Raw genomic sequence first — 17721 nt, 5'->3', positions numbered from 1 at the left:
CTATCAAAAATTAAATACAAAGAAAAAATATAAAAGCAGCAAGGGACAAGCAACAAATAACATACAAGGGAATCCCCATAAGGTTAACAGCTGATCCTTCAGCAGAAAATCTGCAAGCCAGAAGGGACTAGCAGGACATACTTAAAGTGATGAAGGAGAGAAATCTACAACCAAGATTACTCTACACAGCAAGGAACTCATTTAGATTTAATGAAGCAATTAAAACCTTTACAGACAAGCAAAAGCTGAGAGAATTCAGCACCACCAAACCAGCTTTACAACAAATGCTAAAGGAACTTCTCTAGGCAGGAAACACAAGAGAAGGAAAAGACCTACAATAACAAAGCCAAAACAGTTAAGAAAATGTTAATAGGAACATACAAATCAGTAATTACCTTAAATGTAAATGGATTAAATGCTCCAACCAAAAGACGTAGACTGGCTCAATGGAAACAAAAACAAGACCCGTATATATGCTGTCTATAAGAGACCCACTTCGGACCTAGGGACACATACAGACTGAAAGTGAGGGGATAGAAAAAGATTCCATGCAAATGGAAATCAAAAGAAAGCTGGAGTAGCAATTCTCATACCAGACAAAATAGACTTTAAAATAAAGACCACTACAACAGACAAAGAAGGACACTACAAAATGATCAAGGGATCAATCCAAGAAGAAGATTTAACAATTGTAAATATTTATGCACCAAACATAGGAGCACCTCAATACATAAGGCAAATGCTACAGCCATAAAAGGGGAAATTGACAGTAACAAAATAATAGTAGAGGACTTTAACACCCCACTCTCACCAATGGACAGATCAACCAAAATGAAAATAAATAAGGAAGCACAAACTTTAAATGCCACATTAAACAAGATTGACTTAAGGGATATTTATAGGACATTCAATCCCAAAACAGCAGAATACACTTTCTTCTCAAGTGCTCATGGAACATTCTCCAGGATAGATCATATCTTGGGTTACTATAAAGCCTTGGTAAATTTAAGAAAACTGAAATCATATCAAGCATCTTTTCTGACCACAATGCTATGAGACTAGCTATCAATTACAGGGGAAAAAACTGTAAAAAAATACAAACACATGGATTCTAAACAATACACTACTAAATAACCAAGACATCACTGAAGAAATCAAAGAGGAAACCAAAAAATACCTAGAAACAAATGACAATGGAAACACGATGGCCCACAACCTACGGGATGCAGCAAAAACAGTTCTAAGAGGGAAGTTTATAGCAATACAATCCTACCTCAAGAAACAAGAAAAATATCAAATAAATAACCTAACCTTACACCTAAAGCAATTAGAGAAAGAAGAACAAAAAGACCCCAAAGTTAGCAGAAGGAAAGAAATCATAAAGATCACATCAGAAATAAATGAAAAAGAAATGATGAAAACAATAGCAAAATCAATAAAACTAAAAGCTGGTTCTTTGAGAAGATAAACAAATTGATAAAACATTAGCCAGACTCATCAAGAAAAAAAGAAGACTCAAATCAACAGAATTAGAAACAGAAAGGAAGAAATAACAACTGACACTGCAGAAATACAAAGAATCATGAGAGATTACTACAAACAATCATATGCCAATATATGGAAGAAATAGACAAATTCTTAGAAAAGCATAACCTTCCAAGACTGAACCAGGAAGAATCACAAGTACTGAAACTGAAATTGGGATTGAAAATCTTCCAGCAAACAGAAGCTGAGGACGATATGACTTCACAGGCGAATTCTATCAAACATTTAAAGAAGAGCTAACATCTATCCTTCTCAAACTCTTCCAAAATTATAGCAGAGGGAGGAACCCTCATTCTACAAGGCCGCCATCACCGAGATACCAGAACCCGACAAAGATGTCCCAGAAAAAGAAAACTACAGGCCAATAACACTGATGAACATAGATGCAAAAATCCTCAACAAAATACTAGCAAACAGAATCCAACAATTCATTAAGAGGATCATTGACCATGATCAATTGGGGTTTATCCCAGGAATGCAAGAATTCTTTAATATATGCAATCAATCAATGTGATACACCATATTAACAAATTGAGGGTGAAAAACCATATGATCATCTCAGTAGATGCAGAAAAAGATTTCAACAAAATTCAGCACCCATTTATGATAAAAACCCTCCAGAAATAGGCATAGAGGGAACTTACCTCAACATAATACAGGCCATATAAGACAAACCCACAGCCAACATCATTCTCAATGGTGAAAAACTGAAACCATATCCACTAAGATCAGGAACAAGATAAGGTTATCCACTCACCACTATTATTCAACATAGTTTGGGAGGTTTTAGAAACAGCAATCAGGGAAGAAAAAGAAATAAAAGGAATCCAAATCAGAAAAGAAGAAGTAAAGCTGTCACTGTTTGCAGATGACATGATACTATACATAGAGAATCCTAAAGATGCCACCAGAAAACTACTAGAGCTAATCAATGAATTTGGTAAAGTAGCAGGATACAAATTAATGCACAGAAGTCTCTTTCATTCCTATACACTAATGATGAAAAATCTGAAAGAGAAATTAAGGAAACACTCCCATATACCATTGCAACAAAAATATAAAATACCCAGGAATAAACCTACCTAAGGAGACAAAAGACCTGTATGCAGAAAACTATAAGACACTGATGAAAGAAATTAAAGATGATACAATCAGATGGAGGGATATACCATGTTCTTGGATTGGAAGAATCAACATTGTGAAAATGACTCTACTACTCAAAGCAAGCTACAGATTCAGTGCAATCCCTCTCACACTACCAGTGGCATTTTTCACAGAACTAGAACAAAAAACTTCACAATTTGCATGGAAACACAAAAGACCCCGAATAGCCAAAGCAGTCTTGAGAAAGAAAAACAGAGCTGGAGGAATCAGGCTCCCTGAATTCAGACTATACTACAAAGCTACAGTAATCAAGACAGTATAGTACTGGCACAAAAACAGAAATATAGATCAATGGAACAGGATAGAAAGCCCAGAGATAAACACACACACATATGGTCACCTTATCTCTGATAAAGGAGGCAAGAATATACAATGGAGAAAAGACAGCCTCTTCAATAAGTGGTGCTGGGACAACTGGACAGCTACATTTAAAAGAAATTAGAACACTCCCTAATAACATATACAAAAATAAACTCAAAATGGATTAAAGAACTAAATGTAAGGCCAGACACTATCAAACTCTTAGAGGAAAACATAGGCAGAACATTCTAAGACATAAATCACAGCAAGATCTGTTTTGACCCACCTCTTAGAGAAATGGAAATAAAAACAAAAATAAACAAATGGGACCTAATGAAACTTAAAAGCTTCTGCACAACAAAGGAAGCCATAAACAAGATGAAAAGACAACCCAAATAATGGGAGAAAATATTTGCAAATGAAGCAACTGACAAGTGATTAAACTCCAAAATATACAAGCAGCTCATGCAGCTCAATATCAAAAAAACAAACAACTCAATCCAAAAATGGGCAGAAGACCTAAATAGACATTCCTCCAAAGAAGATATACAGATTGCCAACAAACACATGAAAGGATGCTCAACATCACTAATCATTAGAGAAATGCAAATCAAAACTACAATGAAGTATCAACTCACACCAGTCAGAATGGCCATGATCAAAAAATCTACAAACAATAAATGCTGGGGAGGGTGTGGAGAAAAGGGAACCCTCTTGCACTGTTGGTAGGTATGTAAATTGATACAGCTACTATGGAGAACAGTATGGAGGTTCCTTAAAAAACTAAACATAGAACTACCATATGAGTCAGGAATCCCACTACTGGGCATATGCCCTGAGAAAACCATAATTCAAGAGACATGTACCACAATGTTTATTGCAGCACTATTTACAATAGCCAGGACATGGAAGCAACCTAAGTGTCCATCGACAGATGAATGGATAAAGAAGATGTGGCACATATATACAATGAAATATTACTCAACCATAAAAAGGAATGAAATTGAGTTATTTGTAGTGAGGTGGATGGACCTAGAATCTGTCATACAGAGTGAAGTAAGTCAGAAAGAGAAAAACAAATACCGTATACTAACACATATATATGGAATCCAAAAAAAGAAAATGTTTCTGCTGAAGCTAGGGGCTGGACAGCAATAAAGTCACAGATGTAGAGAATGGACTTGAGGACAGGGGGAGGGGGAAGGGTAAGCTGGGACGAAGTGAGAGAATGGCATGGACATATATACACTACCAAATGTAAAATAGATAGCTAGTGGGAAGCAGTCACATAGCACAGGGAGATTAGCTCAGTGCTTTGTGACCACCTAGAGGGGTGGGATAGGGAGTTTGGGAGGGAGATGCAAGAGGGAGGGTATATGAGGATATATGTATACGTATAGCTGATTGACTTTGTTATACAGCAGAAACCAACACAACATTGTAAAGCAATTATACTCCAATAAAGATGTTCAGATAAAAAAAAAAGGTTTATCTGAAGTTGTGCACTATAAAGTTAGTTGTGGATGATTGGACTAAGAGTGAGGGTCAGAAATAAAAGGGAGATGGAAAACAGAACAGGGACTCAGAGAAAAATAATACACAGTATTTTTGGTAACTTTGAATGATTACTTAGGCATTTTTGTCTCTTTTACATCTTTTTAGTTCTCTCAAACCCCCAAGTGGGATGGTAGGGTGAATAATACACCATGAATACACACGTGGGCACATGATCTAAAGCTCTGTTTAAACACCTCTATTATTTAAACACCTGGTTTGTTGTGACAATCTATAGCACAAAAAGTTATGTAGGAGGTTTTATTTGAGTATATGTAGGAGATTTCATGTGAATATAAAAAAGTACATACACAAAAGTACAAAAAAGACGGGAAAAAGATAGAAAATAGGAGTTTTAATATAATTACATTGGAAATATTCATGAGAGGCTTCCACTGTGGATCAAATGCTATCTACACAGGCCATGGACCAGCAGAATACCCAGGTCAGAGAGGAGGTTGGTTACCAAATTCCTGGGGAGTAGTAAGTGTCTAGTAGTGAGCATTTGCACAGCAAATAGAAGGCAAATAACACTTCAAAAAATCTTATTGATAATAATATATGAATTGTTAGTAATCCGAGATCAAGATACTAGTACTTCACTTAAATTATTTATAAATGCCTTGATTTGTGATATAATTATTTATAAATAACATGGAATGGGAAAGTCATTTACAAAAATATTAGGTGCCTGCATAATGCAAACTCCAGACTAGAGGGAGAAATTGGGATTGAATTCTAACCACACACATTAACATTAACTAATTTAGTGCTTAAAAATATCAAAAGTTAACTTTAAAATTCCAATATATATTATATGGTAACATTTCAAATTTATACAAACATGCTTGAATAAAAAAATAAAACATATCCCCTGGGATTGCAATGATAATAGACAGTGATAAAGGAAATCTAAGAGATTTTTCTTTTTGTCTTCAGGATTATTTTCCACAATGTGGATATATACTTTGAATCTGTGCACGTGCATTGTGTGTGTGTGAGCGTGTGTGTGGTTTTCTTTTTCCATCTAAAACTTGTCCTCAGGAGACAGGAAGACCACAGGAGCAGCTGGAAAGCTTTTATTCACCTCATGTTAGACAGCTAACCTCATGTGGACCTACCACACAGTAGTCCCCTTCCAATCTCTTGCACCAGACAGCACCTGAGTGTTTCTGCTGAAACCCATGGTATATTATTTTAGGCACATTATCTCAGACTTGGGAAAATGCAGCACCGTGAATTATTGTATTCCTTGTACCTGTGATTTAGGAATGGACTTTTCTTTAAAAAGGTGAAAGATTTGCAAAATGAGACATTGAGAAAGAACCACTCTCTTTGAGGAGAAGGAAGAGAGAAAGATGAATCTTGACTCAAGAATGCAAGAATGAAGATCAGATCATGTGAGGTTTATATATGGTTGGTGCAATTAAAAATATTTTTTTCTTCGTACTCTGAGAACTGTACTATTTAATTCATATTTGCTTTGCCCTATGCTGTAATCCCCTCTTGCTCCAGTCTCCAGTGAAGTCTTATTACATTCAAAATAGTTTTGTGTTGGGGCAGTAAAAGAAGGATCAGCTTTTTTGCATCTGTCTTTGCAGAGGCCACTGTAACTGCACTGTACTTAAGGAGGAGAAAGGTTCCAGAATCCCAGAGCACAGGTCTCAGTGAGGCCAGCAGAGGCTTAGGGCAGATCTGAGAGTGATGGGTAGTGACCATGTTAGGGCAGAGAACAAGGCTACACCATGCACTATTTCAGCAGAGGAAAAGAGACAAGACCCCATTCAATCAAATATGCTACGAGCCTTTAAAAACGATGTCAGGCAATTGAATTTGTATGTATTTATCAGTGTTTCTCACCCTTAAAGCAGAAGAGAGTTAATGTACCTTCTCAGGGATTCCACTGAGGAAACTAAGCAGATGGGGACTTATAGGAAGTCTTTTATTTTGAACATTCATTTGTCAGAGGAGTACAGAAACAGAACCGCAGTGAATAATATAAAATAAAGAATTTACCATAGCATTTGTGGGTATTTGTTAAACAGTCTATTGAAGGCTGTTGTTTCTGTTTCTTGGGTTAGGTCTGAATGGTCAGCTGGGAAGGAAAAGATAGAGGAGAAACGGGGAAAGCAACTGACTGACAAAGGATGTTTCTCATAGTCTCTGTTCTTAGATGCAGGCGCCCCACAAATATGTGGGTGCCCTTGACCATGACACCATATTCTCAGTCCAGTTTCTAGAGAAGCTGAAAGAGGAGATGGCAGGAACTAGAGGAGTTTAGAGGCCTGGCTGCTACTGCAACAAGATCAACCAGCAGATCGGCGACAAAGCACGTGAGCTACAATAGCTCCCAAACTTACACTCCCCTTCTGAAGATAAACATCGGTGCTGCTGCCCTGCCATCTTTCAAGATATATGCAAATTCCACTTGTGGCCAATTCTCACTTGCAACCTTCTATATACATCTATATGGAAGACCAATGTGGGAAATGTAGTTCCACCTTGGCTAACTTGACAATAGAAAGCCACTGTATTTCTGTTCAATTTTGCAGTTTTAATATACTGTGCTTTAAATTGTGGACTTTGGGTTAATAATAAAATTTCAAGAAGCTGTGGCATGTTATCTCATGGTTTTTAATAAATCTTAGCATGTCACTCAGGCTACTCTGTTCTATATAGTAGGATTATATTGTGGTTATTGTATAGAATGGATTCAGTAATTCTGAATCATTATTTTTGTCTTTACAAAAGTTATTGTTATGTCCTTTCAACTATCATTATTGGCTGTTTTCTGTACCAAGTAAGAAGATCTCAATGATAATTGCAATTTAAATTCTGATGTCTGGAGTGCAAATCTCAGCTAAGCAAAACTCATTAAAAAAGGGGGGGTGGGATGCCTTAACCAGGGCTGTGTATTATGCTTTATTTTAGGTGAAAAGAAAGTGACAATTCTTGATTTTCTGAGTTTAAATACTGAATACAATGTTAAATGTGATAAGCAGTTAAGTTCCATATACAAACCCTGGCACATAATCAGGACTCCACCAATGGAAAAAGCAACAATAATGATGGTGATGTTGATGAAGAAAGAAGGGGGATACTGGGTTATGATGGTGATGTAAGGACACGAAGTATGGTAATAAATAAAGGAAACTCCTCAACCACTGTTTTCAAAGCAATGCATGACTGTTCTCATAGAAAACTGGCTAAATCTTTGAGAAGATAAAATTGATAAACCATTAGCCAGACTCATCAAGAAAAAAAGGGAGAAGACTCAAATCAATAGAATTAGAAATGAAAAAGGAGAAGTAACAACTGACACAGCAGAAATACAAAAGATCATGAGAGATTACTACAAGCAAATCTATGCCAATAAAATGGACAACCTGGAAGAAATGGACAAATTCTTAGAAATGCACAACCTGCCAAGAATGAATCAGAAAGAAATAGAAAATATGAGCAGACCAATCACAAGCACTGAAATTGAAACTGTGATTAAAAATCTTCCAACAGGGCTTCCCTGGTGGCGCAGTGGTTGAGAGTCCGCCTCCTGATACAGGGGACACGGGTTCGTGCCCTGGTCTGGGAAGATCCCACATGCCGCGGAGCGGCTGGGCCCGTGAGCCATGGCCATTAAGCCTGCGCATCCGTAGCCTGTGCTCCGCAATGGGAGAGGCCACAACAGTGAGAGGCCCACATACCGCCAAAAAAAATCTTCCAACAAACAAAAGCCCAGGACCAGATGGCTTCACAGGCGAATTCTATCAAACATTTAGAGAAGAGCTAACACCCATCCTTCTCAGACTCTGCCAAACAATTTCAGAGGAAGGAACACTCCCAAACTCATTCTACGAGGCCACCATCACCTTGATACCAAAACCAGGCAAGGATGTCACAAAGAAAGAAAACTACAGGCCAATATCACTGATGAACACAGATGCAAAAATCCTCAACAAAATACTAGCAAACAGAATCCAACAGCACATTAAAAGGATCATACACCATGATCAAGTGGGGTTTATTCCAGGAATGCAAGGATTCTTCAATATACACAAATCAATCAATGTGATACACCATATTAACAAATTGAAGGAGAAAAACCATATGGTCATCTCAATAGATGCAGAGGAAGCTTTTGACAAAATTCAACAGCCATTTATGATAAAAACCCTGCAGAAAGTAGGCATAGAGGGAACTTTCCTCAACATAATAAAGGCCATATATGACAAACCCACAGCCAACATCATCCTCAATGGTGAAAACCTGAAAACGTTTCCACTAAGATCAGGAACAAGACAAGGTTGTGCACTCTCACCACTCTTATTCAACATAGTTTTGGAAGTTTTAGCCACAGCAGTCAGAGAAGAAAAGGAAATAAAAGGAATCCAAATTGGAAAAGAAGAAGTAAAGCTGTCACTGTTTGCAGATGACATGATACTATACATAGAGAATCCTAAGGATGCTACCAGAAAACTACTAGAGCTAATCAGTAAATTTGGTAAAGTAGCAGGATACAAAATTAATGCACAGAAATCTCTGGCATTCCTGTACCATAATGATGAAAAATCTGAAAGTGAAATCAAGAAAACACTCCCATTTACCATTGCAACAAAAAGAATAAAATATCTAGGAATAAACCTACCTAAGGAGACAAAAGACCTGTATGCAGAAAATTATAAGACACTGATGAAAGAAATTAAAGATGATACAAATAGATGGAGAGATATACCATGTTCTTGGATTGGAAGAATCAACATTGTGAAAATGACTTTACTACCCAAAGCAATCTACAGATTCAATGCAATCATTATCAAACTACCACTGGCATTTTTCACAGAATTAGAACAAAAAGTTTCACAATTTGTATGGAAACACAAAAGACCCCGAATAGCCAATGCAATCTTGAGAATGAAAAACGGAGCTGGAGGAATCAGGCTCCCTGAATTCAGACTATACTACAAAGCTACAGTAATCAAGACAGTATGGTACTGGCACAAAAACAGAAATATAGATCAATGGAACAGGATAGGAAGCCCAGAGATAAACACACACACATATGGTCACCTTATCTTTGATAAAGGAGGCAGGAATGTACAGTGGAGAAAGGACAGCCTCTTCAGTAAGTGGTGCTGGGAAAACTGGAGAGCTACATGTAAAAGTATGAGATTGGATCACTCCCTAACACCATACACAAAACTAAGCTCAAAATGGATTAAAGACCTAAATGTAAGGCCAGACACTATCAAACTCTTAGAGGAAAACATAGGCAGAACACTTTATGACATAAATCACAGCAAGATCCTTTTTGACCCACCTCCTAGAGAAATGGAAATAAAGACAAAAATAAACAAATGGGACCTAATGAAACTTAAAAGCTTTTGCACAGCAAAGGAAACCATAAATAAGATGAAAAGACAACCCTCAGAATGGGAGAAAATATTTGCAAAGGAAGCAACTGACAAAGGATTAATCTCCAAAATTTATAAGCAGCTCATGCAGCTCAATAACAAAAAAACAAACAACCCAATCCAAAAATGGGCAGAAGACCTAAATAGACATTTCTCCACAGAAGATATACAGACTGACAACAAACTCATGAAAGGATGCTCAACATCTTTAATCATTAGAGAAATGCAAATCAAAACTACAATGAGATATCATCTCACACCAGTCAGGATGGCCATCATCAAAAAATCTAGAAACAATAAATGCTGGAGAGGGTGTGAAAAAAAGGGAACACTCTTGCACTGCTGGTGGGAATGTCAATTGGTACAGCCACTATGGAGAACAGTATGGAGGTTCCTTAAAAAACTACAAATAGAACTACCATATGACCCAGCAATCCCACTACTGGGCATATACCCTGAGAAAACCATAATTCAAAAAGAGTCATGTACCAAAATGTTCATAGCAGCCCTATTTACAATAGCCTGGAAATGGAAACAACCTAAGTGTCCATCTTCGGATGAATGGATAAAGAAGATGTGGCACATATATACAATGGAATATTACTTAGCCATCAAAAGAAATGAAATTGAGCTATTTGTAATGAGGTGGATGGACCTAGAGTCTGTCATACAGAGTGAAGTAAGTCAGAAAGAGAAAGACAAATACTGTATGCTGACACATATATATGGAATTTAAGAAAAAAAAATGTCATGAAGAACCTAGGGGTAAGACAGGAATAAAGACACAGACCTACTAGAGAATGGACTTGAGGGTATGGGGAGGGGGAAGGGTAAGCTGTGACAAGAAAAAAAAAATCTAGAAACAATAAATGCTGGAGAGGGTGTGGAGAAAAGGGAACACTCTTGCACTGCTGGTGGGAATGTGAATTGGTACAGCCACTATGGAGAACAGTATGGAGGTTCCTTAACAAACTACAAATGGAACTACCATATGACCCAGCAATCCCACTACTGGGCATATACCCTGAGAAAACCATAATTCAAAAAGAGACATGTACCAAAATATTCATTGCAGCTCTATTTACAATAGCCCGGAGATGGAAACAACCTAAGTGTCCATCATCGATTGAATGGATAAAGAAGATGTGGCACATATATACAATGGAATATTAATCAGCCGTAAAAAGAAACAAAATTGAGCTATTCGTAATGATGTGGATAGACCTAGAGTTTGTCATACAGAGTGAAGTAAGTCAGAAAGAGAAAGACAAATACCGTATGCTAACACATATATGGAATTTAACAAAAAAAAATATATCATGAAGAACCTAGGGGTAAGACAGGAATAAAGACACAGACCTACTAGAGAATGGACTTGAGGATATGGGGTGCGGGAAGGGTAAGCTGTGATAAAGCGAGAGAGAGGCATGGACATATATACACTACCAAACGTGAGGTAGGTAGCTAGTGAGAAGCAGCCGCATAGCACAGGGAGATCAGCTTGGTGCTTTGTGACCGCCTGGAGGGGTGGGATAGGGAGGGTGGGAGGGAGGGAGACACAAGAGGGAAGAGATATGGGAACATATGTATATGTATAACTGATTCACTTTGTTATAAAGTAGAAACTAACACACCATTGTAAAGCAATTATACTCCAATAAAGATGTAAAAAAAAAAAAAAGAAAAGAAAAATAAGAAAAAAACTGGATAAATCACTTACGGATTATCAATTCTAATGAACCACTCATCTTGTTGTATCCTCAAAGGTGCTATTCTGTGAATGTCTCTTATTATCTCCAACCCGTAAGTAACTCTTGTGTGAGCTTATCATAGCTTTTCATGTGCACACCTATCATATGTCCATGATATGTCATATCATGACATATGATCATATCATATATCACACCATACATCATGACCTCTTACAGCTAAGGGATAATCTGGCTTTCTGTATCACGTGGCAAAGAGCATGACATCTTTGGCTAGCAAGAACCACCTTTATTTGGCAAAGACCTGTAGAAATGGAAAGCTTTTTGGTTTTACGGACTGTGCATAGCTATCTGGATGAGCTGTATGATATTCTTACTGTTAACTGTCCTAAAGAAAAACTTTTTTGAAATAGTGAGAAAGGCAAAAAACTTGAAGGATATGATACAGAGCTGTTTTGTCTTGAAAGGGTTAAAGAAGTATAATACATAATTTTTATAAGTTTGATTATTAAGATAGAAAACATTACTCTCCCCCTGTATTCCTCAGAGAGGCATCCACCTCTATTCCAGCTCTTCTCCTTGATGTGTGGTTGCACTGTACTGCATCATCCCCTCCCCACCACCTCCCACACTTCAGTTCGGCATGGCCATTGACCTGCTGTGGCCAGTGAAATAGAAGCAGAAGAGAAATGTGTCAGTTTCTTGTAGGAAGAATTAATTGTAGACACTAAGATTTAAACTTCTATTTCTCAGGTAGTGATCACAGGAGCAAGAGCTGAGAGGGAGCCTCCACGAGCCTGGGGTTCTGAGTGACTTCCGTGAGCTGAACATTATGCGGCCCCATTTGGACATTTAGGATGAGTGAGATATAAACATTTGTTGTGTTAAGCCACCCAGAATAAGGTGGTGTTTGTTATTGCTGCCTGACCTAGCCCGTCCTGACTAGTAAAGGTGGTGACCTGCACAGCTTATATACTAAAGAAGAACCGTCCAGAATGTACAGTCCAAAGCCACTCAGCTTCTTGTCGTAAAATTCATACAGCGAGGAGGAGGCCACAGATCCACAGATGGTGGGCCAAACTCCTTGGTGGTTGGTATTGGGAGAACAAGTGTTACGCCTAGGGAGAACGTGTGGGCAGCAATCTGTCTCTGGCCAAGTGAACATGTGAATGTTCCAGGTCTTTAGGCAAAAGCAGAAAAGGGATGGCAGCTTTCTGCTCAACAGATAACCTCAAGATGCAAAACATTTTTGCTCTGTGCCTTGTTTTTCTACGAAGCCTCCAGATCTCTAGTTCTCAGTCATCAGCAAACAACTATATGAACGCATGACTTTGTTTTTAGTTTACTTCTTGAAATAAATAATTTCAGACACTTGATAACCTGGCCATGCATGTGTTTGGTGAAACAGTTGCACTGATTAGATGACACAAAACATTTAACGTCCTCATTCATTTCATGTTAAAAAAAAAAGGAAATAAAATAGTTTGAGAATTACCCCAAAACAGCTAGATACAAATGTGGATGTTATATCCATTCTAAATAGGCTTGTTCTCTTTATTATGAAGAATATCATTTTACAAATACTTATTAACTTAAAAGAAACTGTTAGTGGCTAGTGCTTTATAATTATTATTCAGAGATTTTGAATGTTTTTTAATTCCATGATAACATAGCTTTTTCAGACTAAAATAATATGCTAAGAAATATAACCTATTCATTAAGCCCATAAAGCACTTAATTAGCCCACCTGTTTAAAATTATCTGGATTATCGTTAAGTTTGATTAGGAAAGAGAGATTTTTTAATTTCTTGAAGGATGCTAAAGGATCTCATATAACTTTTACCCTAACACCTATGTCAAAGTCAATAAATATTTATTAGGAGCATATTAGATGTCAAAGCCTGTGCTAAATGCAAAGACACATAGTGAAAAATACAAGTAAGACCTGTTTGAATGTACTTTACAGATTATGTTAAGATCAATATTAAGCATGCAATTACGCAAGTAATGTGTTATGGTCTGATAAGTGCTACAAAGAGGGGCATTCAAGCTACTGTAAAAAAGATAATAGGAAGATGTAATCTTATCTGAAGTTCAGGAAAGTTTTTCTAGAAGAATAAGATATAAGCTAAGAGGAACTTGAAAGATAGGTAGGAAGCAGGTAAAGGGGCAGAGGAAGAATCTTCCAGATAGTGGAATTGGCTTTGCAAAAGCTAGATAACTAGAAGTGATGTGATATATTCAAGGAATAAAATAAAGAATAAGTGTATAAAAAAAGAATGGAGGGATTGGTGGAAGCAGACTGGAGCAGACTGGTTTGGAAAAAGACCTATGTAAGTTGCTGATATAGATAGATAGATAGATAGATAGATAGGCAGATAGATAGGCAGATAGATATTTAGATATAGATATAGATATATATATAATAAGTGAATGAGTTTGCCTAGGGAGAGCATTTAGAATGAGAACACAGAACCTTCTTCAGGACTTAGAACTGAGTCCTGAGAAGTTCCCACATTTAAAATTAGAGGAGGATGAAAAGATAATGGGGGAAGAACTGTTAGTGAATCAGGAAGAAAACAAAGTATGATCTTACTTAAAGCAAAGAAAGAGTCTTTCAAGAATATGGAGAGGTGGCTAGCCCCCATCTCAAGCTAATTGTCCACAGGAATAGAGACCCTGTGTTGTGAGATCTTCTGATTTTATAAAAAAGCAAAAATCTAGATTATGTAAAATTCTTCAATCTTTAAATCAAGATTGACTGTTAAAATTGTACAAACTCAATCAAAAGGCTGGAAATGATGCCATTTACAAACTCTGTGTTATACCAAGATTTGTAAACAACAGTGATAGCTATTTGGTTTAATCAGACGTCTAGAAAATTAGCAAAAGCATTTGGCTGTAATTCTTAATTCAGCAGGTATTGAAACACTGTACAGTCAGAAACAGGGACATACTGAAACAAGGAAAACTACTGAAGTAGTTTTCAGTACAGAAGTGTTCAATTCAATTGACAACTAGTAGGGCTTACTCTATATATGAGAGTATCAAATGTAGTTATAGTGTTAACACCAGGGAAAAATTTGCACATGAGCAAGAACAGGCCCCATTATATGCTATTTTACTGCTTGTTCTATGTAATGCATAAGAAGAAAACTTTTTTCATCTTCTCTGGTTCTAATTTCACCAGACATACCCCCAAGTACAAGAAAATGTGTTGACATCCATGAAAACATGATTATCTCCTCAACTAGGTGGCCAGCGCTATTGTACTACAGCCTGCATCTCTACCAGGATGCACACCAGGGAACCCTGTATCAATATACTCTCAGATCCAGGCCTGAGATGTCTATCGTGGCTGCTGGGATGGTGCAGTGACCTCAACTGAAGCATGACTCCTTCTCTGGAAGTTCCAAGTATTCCCTCTTTGACTTGACACTAGACTGGTGGCTTCGTGTGTACATTGGCTCTTTCTTCCCTGCTAGTATCTGAAATGCACATTAAAAGCACGAGAGAAGTTTGCCAATGTGAATTTACATTAGACTTTGGAGGAGTTTGACAAAGAAAGAATTTGAATGGAAAACCTGACTAAAACAGTACACATGTCAAGTTCAAAATCATTTCTCCTCTTCTATATCTAGATTTTGAAATAATATTTTTGGTGCTTCTAGCAGCTACAAACAGACTGCTCACTAGTTAGGGCTCTAGAAACTGTAACTTTTTGTTTTTGGATTTAAAATTACTCGCAAAAAAAAAATTACTTGACATGCATTAGTATCACAAGAGCGAGAGATGATACAAGAATGTGACTGAATATTTGATCCTTTTGTTGTATTAGATGCACCCCCTGAAATTATAAACTATAGTTTGGTGAGCACATCTTTTTTTTTTTTTTTTACTTTTTAATATTTCTTATTTCGTTATATTTATGGGAGTACTAAGAATTATGGTTACCAGAGTCCTCATTTCCATAAGATATAAATGAGGTTTCAAATGAGATTTGACATTAAAATAAGATTTCTAATGTCTGTATTTCCATTATTTCCACATCTATGAAATCTGAAATAACTTCATTAAACTGAAAGGTAAATAAATTGAATTTGCTAACAAGTCTAAAATGTAGCGATGTATATAGTGAAGTCAGCATAGGCTAGATTATTTTTCATACATCAGGTATAATTAAAGAGGTGATATGTTATTATGTCATTGAATATGAAATATAACCCTTATTTCTGCAAGATAAAATGCTCAATGGCAGTGGGGTGTGACTAAAACATCTATGACCCAGTGATGGTCAGTGTTGGTTTGACCCCCTAAAAGGATGTCCTATTTCTTTCCTCACGACTCCTTCTTGGTTAAATGTGTTTAAAATCTAAGTTTGGAGAAAGAAAGGAACCTTTCCTGATAGGCAGTAATTTACAACATAACTTCACTATGGATACATTTACCTAAATGCAGTCTGGCTGACTACAGAGTACCAAGGAACAAACAAAAAAACCCAGCTCTTCTAGACATGAAATCTATATTAGGCAGGGGCCCAACTAGAGGAATTTAATTCCGATGGCTTGAATGAAGATAATTTAATGAAGAAACTGTTTAAAAGAATCATGGGCTATAATGAAGGGCCTACTTAAAAGAACAAAAGTAAATCCTAAGTGAAGCATCCAGGGAGTAGCATCTTAGGAAGCCATCACCTCCTTTGGTGTTGAAGGAGCAAAGGGAGGAGATAGTGTCCATCCTGGAGCCCAGAGTGCGATGGAGCAGCTGAAGAGAGGTCGCCCAGTAGGAGCTCTGGTTGTAGAGGGATGGGGCCTTGTAGGGAGCAAGTTGTAAGAGTAAGTGCCCTGTATCTCTCTCCTACTCCCTGATCTGCCAATGCCAAGTAGGGGTCAACTCAACAGACATCAACAAGCCAGGGACCCTGAGTGATGCAGCCAGCAGAGCGCCCAGCAGGGCAGAGAGGGGTCGTGAAAGGATCTGAGTGGAGGGTGCAAATGGTGAATGCTCAGAACAGATTTGAATCCAGAGAGGCTGGGAAGGTCTCCAGGATAACCTCGGGCATTGTCCCTACAACTGGCCTCAAAAAGCATGTCCAGAAACTTGGAGATTCCAAGTAACTCTGTTTGGAGAGGTAACACTCTGAAACCAATGGTGCGTACTGGCCTTGAATACGGTCATGCCAGGAATAATATTGGGCCCTTTTAACATTTTGTCTTATTTCATATTGATAATACCCAGTTCTGGGAGGAATCATTACCAATGTGTATAGATCTTTAAAAAAAGAAAGAGAGCAAACAAAACAAAACAAAACAAAACAAACCCAAAGAAACAAAACACAGCCAAAACCCCAAAAAACCTGATTTTTGAGAGCTTAAATATCTGGTAAGTAGAGAGATTGGTCCTCAGGCTGAATTCTCATCATATCTTCAGCCTGCATTCTTTCCTTTACACCATGCTTCCCTTTGACATTTGAAAGCGTTTGCTTAGCTTAAAGAAAAATAGGCAGCAAAACCCCTTTATCGTCTTTTCTGGAGGTAGCAGTGACCACTCTGTCAACAGGGTTGTCACTGTGGCCTTTTACTTCAGACCTCCCAAGTCTGTTCCTTTTTCAGAGCTGGCTTCAACCCAGGCCTGGTCGTCACTTTACTTTCCTACCATCTGGTCCACTTCTTTCCTTTTTTTTTTTTTTTTTCTGGCTCCAGTCCCTAGACTCTAGTCAACCACCTCTCACACATAAAAACAAACAAACAAACAAACAAAACTTCTTGGGTTTGGAAAAATCTGGAATCAAAGGTGAAGAGTGTGAAAGAAAAAACTAGAAGTAAGTAAAGAGGCTAGCAAGTGTCCACGGAAAGGGCTGGCACTTGTGAAGTGGGCCAGTGGAGTTGAAACTGCCAGGGAGCCTGGGCTGCTGCTCTGAAGCTTCGGGCACATGGTGAGCCCTGCAGAGAGCACATGTCTGCCCTACTTTGTCGTTCTGAGCTGAAACCTCAAAAAGAACTGGAGGAAAGCAGAGCAGGAGTGAACTGAAGTGCAACGGG

This window comes from Mesoplodon mirus (assembly GCF_964341445.2).
Source record: "Mesoplodon mirus genome assembly, chromosome: 17".
In the NCBI taxonomy this organism is placed as follows: domain Eukaryota; kingdom Metazoa; phylum Chordata; class Mammalia; order Artiodactyla; family Ziphiidae; genus Mesoplodon; species Mesoplodon mirus.
The sequence above is the reverse complement of the archived record's forward strand: the minus strand, read 5'-3'. Positions refer to the sequence as shown.